At 47.6% G+C, this 9,229-nt stretch overlaps 1 pseudogene; it reads left to right on the top strand.

The window, feature by feature from the left end:
* On the top strand, window positions 3,264–7,959 carry LOC109839272 (annotated as a pseudogene).

Genomic DNA, 9,229 nt, shown 5'->3' with positions numbered 1-9,229 from the left:
AAACGGGCTGTCTAATGCGCACCAGCGTATAGGTCATAGGTGGTAGTATAGTTTATTATATTAATGTCCAGTAAAAAGAGTCAATTGAGCTTTTTTTTTTCCGGTGTTTTTTAATTGTTCTTTAATACAAAATTCTATCCCACTGTAGCAAAACTAAAGGTCAAAGAATTCTTAAATTGCCAAATTTACCAAATTCCTCTCATAAAAACAAAATTACCAAATTTGTCCGCCTGCAGCATCGGTCGGTATAAGCGACATTTAGTCACGCTTCGTGAAAATTGACTGATTGGGATTCTTCTAAACATGAGAATTTGAACTTAGAATGTTCACCTCATTAAGAAGTAAGATCCAGTGAACTTAAGATATTCATGATGATTTAATGCTCGCAGACATCCGCTAAATGATGCTAATATACTACTATATTTCAGTGCCATCTAAATTATAACAAGTAATTAATTAATATTCAAGCTAAATATATATACGGACAATTTTGTCGTCAAAGCTTTAGCACTACTTTTCTCAACAGTAATTATCAGCACCGTCCTCGTGTCATGAAAACTTTGCTGGTCCAATTAACACGTCAATTTTTCGGCACTGTTTAGCCTGCGATCATTCATTGACCGTCGTCAAAAAAACAATCCAAGGTCTGTGAAATCCGATCACGATGGGAGTGATTTCACTCTGAGGATGAAGGGGTAGGGCGATTTGGTGGAGAACTGATCCTATCAGAACTCCCCGCAAGTGACGGGGAGGTCTAATCTACTACATGCGTCAGTAAAAAATAAAAAATACCCCCTTATAGGGGGGTGTTTGGCAATCTGAAAGTGAATTTAAAATATGTAAGTTATTTTTTATGTAATAACTTTTACATCCATGTCAGTACGCAAGTGAAATACAGTGTTTGTTTGAAAAATTAAATTATTATCGAAAGTGCAATGTGAAGATGACATGGCAAAATAAGATTAATTAGAGAGTATAATTAAAATTATTTAATTAAATTAGTTACTTTTTTGTCACTTTTATCGAAAGTGCAATGTGAAGATGACATGGCAAAATAAGATTAATTAGAGAGTATAATTAAAATCATTCAATTAAATTAGTAACATTTTTATCACTTTCATGTGACTTCACCACTTTTCTAGGGGAAGTCAAAATTGCATTAAATCATGTGGTAACTTTCTTGCATCTCACTTTCATAATCATTTACATGAAAACAAACATTTTAATTGTTAAATGAAAGTAACTTTCTAACTTTTATCTTTCACTTGTATGCAAACAAACACCCCCTTTACTATCAATGAATGGCACGGAACCCCGCAATTTGCGTGCGGGATGGACTCAATTTAGCGTCCACTTCTAAACTATATTACTCAGGCTCTCTTTTGATAACCTATCAAAGCAGGATCGTGATTGAGCCTCGCCCATTTTGGAGAGGATTCTATTTGGAAAAAATCTCGATTCGTTTTGGCTCAGTTTTTTTCTAGGCTTAAATAATCCATAAATTTGATTTTATTTTAATCCAGCTTTTCCTGAATTAAACTAGAACTAGTTTAACTCAAAACTGCACATGAATGGTCCTAATTTAATCTTGAGAAGTTTACCTAACTGAACTTTAAATCTTGTTGGTATTATTATTAATGACGAATTGTATGAAAAGGATTGTGTAACCAAAGTAGACAAAGTAGACGTATTTTATTACAAAAATTTTGTGACAAGACTAAATTACACAGCGCACTGATTAGGAGGGAGGAGTCTAGCGAGCTAGAGGCGCATGGTGCTACTTGACAAATGTGTGGTTTTGGTCCCTCCGAAGGAGACAAATTTTTATATTATTTTTCATTTCGGTTTTGGATATTTGGCATAAATACCCATGCATAGTTTTTATATTCAAAAAACATCCCTCAAATTTTGGTATTTACTAATTCACATCTAACTTAAGTTCAGATAGTAAATAACATTCTACAATGGATTTCCTCATAAATCTAACAAAATAGAAATGAGACTATATTATATCCTTTTCTTCCTCCAAATGACTCCAGAAAAACGTTAAAATCTCTCCTCTTTTTCCAACTCTAAAAGTAAAAATAAAAATTATCTATTTCTTATTAATGTTTACTTTTCTCCTTCCATAGATAGAAATATGGAGAATCTATCTAGGGATCTAGATCAGAGCGGTGCTCATCAAGTTTTAAACAAAAAGAAAGGGAAAAAGTGGAAAATATATAAAGAGTGAAAAAATAATTTATTATTTTCTAAAACTAATTATTTTAGACATTCTCTTTTTCTTTTCCACATCAATCCCTACGAATGGTATAATTTGAGGTATAAATTGGCAAATATGAAGATTTTGACTCGATTTTAAAGTACCAAAGATTTAAAGGTATACAAGTGTAAATACTTTCAGTGCTATTTCTCTATCGAAATGAGAAATTGGATATGCTTAAACTTGTTGTTCGTACACGTACACTTTTTAAGTAGAAGTTAAAAATCATGCCAGCTTTCCAAACCCATTTTTTCACCAACGATTTTCAACACCTTTCTTTAATTATATTAAATCCACACCCTTCTAAACATCTTCAAGGCTTTATCAATTAAAAAAAATCATTATGTTTACTTCCAACCTTCTGCCATTAATCAATAACTAATCCTAAACGAACCATCCTTCTCTCTGAAAGAAGTTTGAGTTCCGCAGGAACATCTCAACTTTTCTCCTTACATAAACCCCAACCATACCCACCAGCTGCCTCAATACTCTGCCCTCTCCCACCACTCCCTAAGCCCCCCGCCCGATTCACACTCCACCACCAACCTGGGAGCCCGTCTGCCCTCGTCACCTACACAGATTCCTATTACCGTGCACCAACACCCGCCGCCCCCCCCCCCCCACCCACCCCCCTCCTCTCTAGAACTGTGTTCCCTCGCAAAATCTCCTCATATCTAATGCAAACCAGCCCAAATCATGTGAAATCCCCCAGTTCTCTCGATACCCCCCAGGCCAGCCGTCATCTATGCGTGTACCTCTAATTAGAAAAGCCCGAAGAGCCCGCCGTATTGGGATAACTTGCTCCGGTCCAAAAGCCCCCATTCTGAAACGCAATTACGGGAGGCCCGAAGGCGATACCTGGGCCTCTCGCTGCCCGTCTGATCGTCACGCCGGCGGCTACTCTTATACTGCGCCGGTCGCATGAAACTGCTCGCCGATGCTCTTCTTGGGCGCGGCCTTGGGCGACGGCTCCGCAGCTTGCCGGCGGTCCGCTCTGCCAATGGGCTCGGCCAACATCGCCCTACCAGTTCCGCCACTCACCGGGTACTCCGTCCTCTTCGGCGGCTCAGCCAATGGGCACCTGCCGATGCCTAGGTTTGTGTGCCAGGCCTTCGGGGCCGCGAAGAACTGCCCTTATTGGGTTTCCTCGCTTTCCAAACCGAGACGTATTCTCACTGCTTCTTGGCCGGGTCCTCTCTCGCGCTGAATTGGCCTGCTGTGGGCCCAACATGGGCCGGATTTGTATTAATTCTGGCGGCCAGGCCGGAGATATCTCGGCAATGCCGCAGTCCTGACATTTTATTTGATCTGCCGGATTTACCTGTCTGAAGCTCCTTCTTACACGCGCTATCAGAATCTACTCGCGGACCCCAGTCCATAACCGACGCCTGCTAACCTATCACCGCCGCCTCTCAGCGTTATCCTGCAAGCCATCCCCGGCAGCCAATTAATTTTGTTCGTAAACGGTGCTGAAACTCGGGCAGTACAGAGGCGTTGCCTCATACGCGCTCGATGTGCAAGGAACGCTCAAATCTCCTCCTGGTTGCTTCTGCGGCTACATGCTACTGTCTGCGCGTGGCACGATGGCGGCACCGGCGGGGCTATCGCTCCACGAGTCGCAGAAAACCGTTCACCGGGGCCTGAAATCGCTGCTCAACCGATCGCGAGTTCCGCAGTTTGTTGTCGTCGGTGCTGACCCTCGAGTGGGTGGTGGTAAAGCGAGATCATGATGCTCCTCTGCGGCCTCCTCCTCAGCCCGCCGGGCCACGCTGTTCAGCGTGCGCATGGGCGTGCTCAATCCAGAGCCACATCCATTATCTTACATTTTCCCCTCCTCCTGAGCTTTTGCGTCTCGACGCGCGTCGGCAATGAGCTGCGGCGCGGAACCGGCCGGACCGAGCCAAGCGCTGCAGCTGTCGTCCGGCTATTGATCCAGCTTTGTATTCGGATCTTGCTGGCACTTGACATTTGCGCAGTGTCGGTCGCGAAACGTCTGGGCGAAGATGTTGCACGTCGGGACCGCAAAGATTTTGAGCCTACGACCGCGCGTCGGGGTGCTGTCCCATATTGGGCTCTCTTGCGAGCTGCGGCAACTGCCCGGCAGACGACAGGCTGGTGGCGTTCTGGCACCCACCAGCTGCCTCAATACTCTGCCCTCTCCCACCACTCCCTAAGCCCCCCGCCCGATTCACACTCCACCACCAACCTGGGAGCCCGTCTGCCCTCGTCACCTACACAGATTCCTATTACCGTGCACCAACACCCGCCGCCCCCCCCCCCCCACCCACCCCCCTCCTCTCTAGAACTGTGTTCCCTCGCAAAATCTCCTCATATCTAATGCAAACCAGCCCAAATCATGTGAAATCCCCCAGTTCTCTCGATACCCCCCAGGCCAGCCGTCATCTATGCGTGTACCTCTAATTAGAAAAGCCCGAAGAGCCCGCCGTATTGGGATAACTTGCTCCGGTCCAAAAGCCCCCATTCTGAAACGCAATTACGGGAGGCCCGAAGGCGATACCTGGGCCTCTCGCTGCCCGTCTGATCGTCACGCCGGCGGCTACTCTTATACTGCGCCGGTCGCATGAAACTGCTCGCCGATGCTCTTCTTGGGCGCGGCCTTGGGCGACGGCTCCGCAGCTTGCCGGCGGTCCGCTCTGCCAATGGGCTCGGCCAACATCGCCCTACCAGTTCCGCCACTCACCGGGTACTCCGTCCTCTTCGGCGGCTCAGCCAATGGGCACCTGCCGATGCCTAGGTTTGTGTGCCAGGCCTTCGGGGCCGCGAAGAACTGCCCTTATTGGGTTTCCTCGCTTTCCAAACCGAGACGTATTCTCACTGCTTCTTGGCCGGGTCCTCTCTCGCGCTGAATTGGCCTGCTGTGGGCCCAACATGGGCCGGATTTGTATTAATTCTGGCGGCCAGGCCGGAGATATCTCGGCAATGCCGCAGTCCTGACATTTTATTTGATCTGCCGGATTTACCTGTCTGAAGCTCCTTCTTACACGCGCTATCAGAATCTACTCGCGGACCCCAGTCCATAACCGACGCCTGCTAACCTATCACCGCCGCCTCTCAGCGTTATCCTGCAAGCCATCCCCGGCAGCCAATTAATTTTGTTCGTAAACGGTGCTGAAACTCGGGCAGTACAGAGGCGTTGCCTCATACGCGCTCGATGTGCAAGGAACGCTCAAATCTCCTCCTGGTTGCTTCTGCGGCTACATGCTACTGTCTGCGCGTGGCACGATGGCGGCACCGGCGGGGCTATCGCTCCACGAGTCGCAGAAAACCGTTCACCGGGGCCTGAAATCGCTGCTCAACCGATCGCGAGTTCCGCAGTTTGTTGTCGTCGGTGCTGACCCTCGAGTGGGTGGTGGTAAAGCGAGATCATGATGCTCCTCTGCGGCCTCCTCCTCAGCCCGCCGGGCCACGCTGTTCAGCGTGCGCATGGGCGTGCTCAATCCAGAGCCACATCCATTATCTTACATTTTCCCCTCCTCCTGAGCTTTTGCGTCTCGACGCGCGTCGGCAATGAGCTGCGGCGCGGAACCGGCCGGACCGAGCCAAGCGCTGCAGCTGTCGTCCGGCTATTGATCCAGCTTTGTATTCGGATCTTGCTGGCACTTGACATTTGCGCAGTGTCGGTCGCGAAACGTCTGGGCGAAGATGTTGCACGTCGGGACCGCAAAGATTTTGAGCCTACGACCGCGCGTCGGGGTGCTGTCCCATATTGGGCTCTCTTGCGAGCTGCGGCAACTGCCCGGCAGACGACAGGCTGGTGGCGTTCTGGCGCAATACACCAGGAGCTCTCGCCTCTCCCCGCACTCGCTAAGCCCAACCGCCGCGGCCGCCCCCCCCACCACACCCCCCTCCTCTTCTAGAAAACTGTGTTCCCTCGCAAAATCTGCCTCATATCTAATGCAACCAGCCCAAATCATGTGTAAATCCCCAGTTCCCCTCTCGATACCCCCAGGGCCAGCCGTCATACTTATGCGTGGTTAGCCTCTATTAAAAAGCCGAAGAGCGTATTGGATAACTTGCTCCGGTCCAAAAGCCCCATTCTGAACGCAATTCGGGAGGCCCGAGGCGATACTGGGCCTCTGCGCTCCGCTGCTGATCGTCAACGGGCGCTACTCTTATATGCCCGGCGCATGAACTCTCGCGATGCTGCTTCTTGGGCGCGGCTCTTGGCGACGCTCCCAGCTTGGCCGGCGGTTCGGCGCTCGCCAATGGGCTTCGGCGCAACATCCCTACCAGCCGCATACGGTACTCCGTCCTCTTCCGGCGCTCGCCATGGGCACCTGCGAGCCTATTTGTGTGCCAGGCCTTCGGGGCCCGAAGAACTCCTTATTGGGTTTCTCGCTTTCCAAACCGAGACGTATTCTCCTGCTTCTTGGCTCGGTCTCTGCTCCCGAATTGGCCTGGCTGTGGGCGCCAACATGGGGCCGATTTGTATTAATCTGGCGGCCCAGGCCGGAGATATCGGCTCCGGCAATGCCCAGTCTGACATTTTATTTATGCGGTGCCGGATTTACTTCTGAACTCCTTCTTACATACCGCTATCAGAATCTACGCTCGCGGACCCCAGTCCATAACCGACGCCTGCTAACGGCTAGTCACCGCCGCCCTCAGCCGTTATCCTGCACCATCCCCGCGCAGAATTAATTTTGTTCGTATACAACGGTGCTGAAAGCTCGGGCAGTAAGAGCGTGCGCATACGCGTCGATGTGCATAAACCTCAATCTCCTCGCTGTTGCTCTCGGCTACATGCTACTTCTGGCGCGTGCACAGGCGCACCGGCGGCGGCTATCGCTCCACGGTCGCGAAAACGTTCCACGCGCGGGCCTGAAATCGCTGCTCAACCTGTCGCGAGTTCCGCAGTTGTGTCGTCGGTGCTGACCCTCGAGTGGGTGGTGGTAAGCGAGATGCATATCCTCTCTGTCGGCCTCCTCCTCAGCGCCCGGGCCAGCGTCCAGCGTGCGCATGGGCGTGGCTGCAATCAGACCACATTCCTATTATCTACATTTTCCCCTCCTCCCTGAGCTTGTGCGTCTCGACGTCGCGTCGTGAATGAGCTGCGCGCGGAACCGGCCGGAACCGAGCCAAGCGCTGCAGCTGTCGTCCGGCTATTGATCAGGCTTTGTATTCGGTCTTCTGGCACTGACATTTGCGCAGTGTCGTCAGCGAAAGCGTCTGGGCGAAGATGTTCACGTCGGGACGCAAAGATTTTGAGCGCTAGACCGCGCGTCGGGGTGCTGGCCCATATTGGGCTCTCTGCGAGGCTCGGCACTGCCCGCAGACGACAGCTGTGGCGTTCTGGGCGGGGAGGCGCCACGCCGAGGGCAGCGGCGAATATAAACTTGGGCTCGTTCTACGCGGTCGGAATGCCGGTGGCTATTGGGCTGGCGTTTTGGGCCGGTGTTGACTTCAAGGGGTTATGGTTCGGCCTGTTGTCCGCCCAGTTGACGTGCGTCTCGCTGATGCTCATCGTTATCGGGAGAACTGATTGGGCCTTACAAGCGGGCCGGGCCCAGAAGGCCCAGAAGTTGACCGGAGGAGCTGATGCGAGTTTGGATGCACAGGAGACGGTTGTTAGCATAAAAATTGAACAGTCCACGGGGCCACCGCACTAACTTGAGGCTTGTTAATATTTTTTTAAGTTTACTATTTTTTTTTTTTTAAATTTTTAGATGGATTAGTTATAACTATTGTAGATTGTTTATTAGAGGAATGTCAACAGAAAATTTTTGAAGGCTAGACTAAATGAGACTTTGTATCCTTCCTAATTCTTGTTTCCGCATGGCAGACTCACCTTTTAAGTTATAAACGTACGTTTATACATAGGGTTTTTACTATACATTCTAGATACTGGTATCTCTTTGAATTTCATCATTTTGATTTGTGTAATGATATGCTTACGTGGACACGTTTTATACTCAAAATAGATCATACACGTCTATGAAATGATGGATGATTATGATTTAGGTAGTGATCTTTCAATTGCGCTCATTTGCAATAGAGATTATCTGAATCATACTTTTCTTTTAAACATGTCATTATTATCCAATCAACAATGAACATGCTAAATTGAAGAAGCGTGTTCTGCACAAAAAGGAAACAAGCCAATTTTTGGTTGGTTGTATAGTTTTGTTTGTTTATGTAGGGGAATTCTATTCTTTGGTCTCCTTGCAGGCGATTGTGCCTTTTTGTTGTACAAAAGAGCCGGCAGCAAATATGAAGACTGAGTCTCTGGTCAATCTATAAAAACGAGTGATGTTGCTTTAGTCCTAATCCAACGCTAGGGTTAGGATATTGACGTGTAAGTTTGTGGTTTGTTTCAAATCACGGCTACGTTAATGTTCAAACGCTGAGGTGACTATGATGCTCAACTTGAATGACCATTGTTCTTATTACAGGAGGAAAATAGTTGAGTTGGAAAAGTAGAAGAATATGTATCTCTCCGATTTTACATTGAATGTATTCTGTACATTGACACTTGCACGTAGACTAGTAATGTTGAACCATGTAAATCTTAAGGTACTTTAGTTGCGTAATTGCCGATTATCTATGATGTGATTGGAAGTCTAACGACTACATAATATTTGCACAAAATTGGGTTATTGTCCTTTACGACAAAAGAAGTTTCTATTTTTCCATGCTATTTTAATAAATATATTCTTGGAGTCCAATACTCCAAGTCATGACATAGAGGTAAGATAGTCATGTTGAAAGTAGATTTAATTCGATATACATCTCATAAGATAAGTCATATGATTGGAAGTCTAACGACTACATAATATTTGCACAAAATTGGGTTATTGTCCTTTACGACAAAAGAAGTTTCTATTTTTCCATGCTATTTTAATAAATATATTCTTGGAGTCCAATACTCCAAGTCATGACATAGAGGTAAGATAGTCATGTTGAAAGTAGATTTAATTCGATATACATCTCATAAGATAAGTCATA

Source organism: Asparagus officinalis, chromosome 4 (assembly GCF_001876935.1).
Source record: "Asparagus officinalis chromosome 4, Aspof.V1, whole genome shotgun sequence".
In the NCBI taxonomy this organism is placed as follows: Eukaryota; Viridiplantae; Streptophyta; class Magnoliopsida; order Asparagales; family Asparagaceae; genus Asparagus; species Asparagus officinalis.
This window is presented reverse-complemented; position numbering and strand designations above follow the sequence as displayed.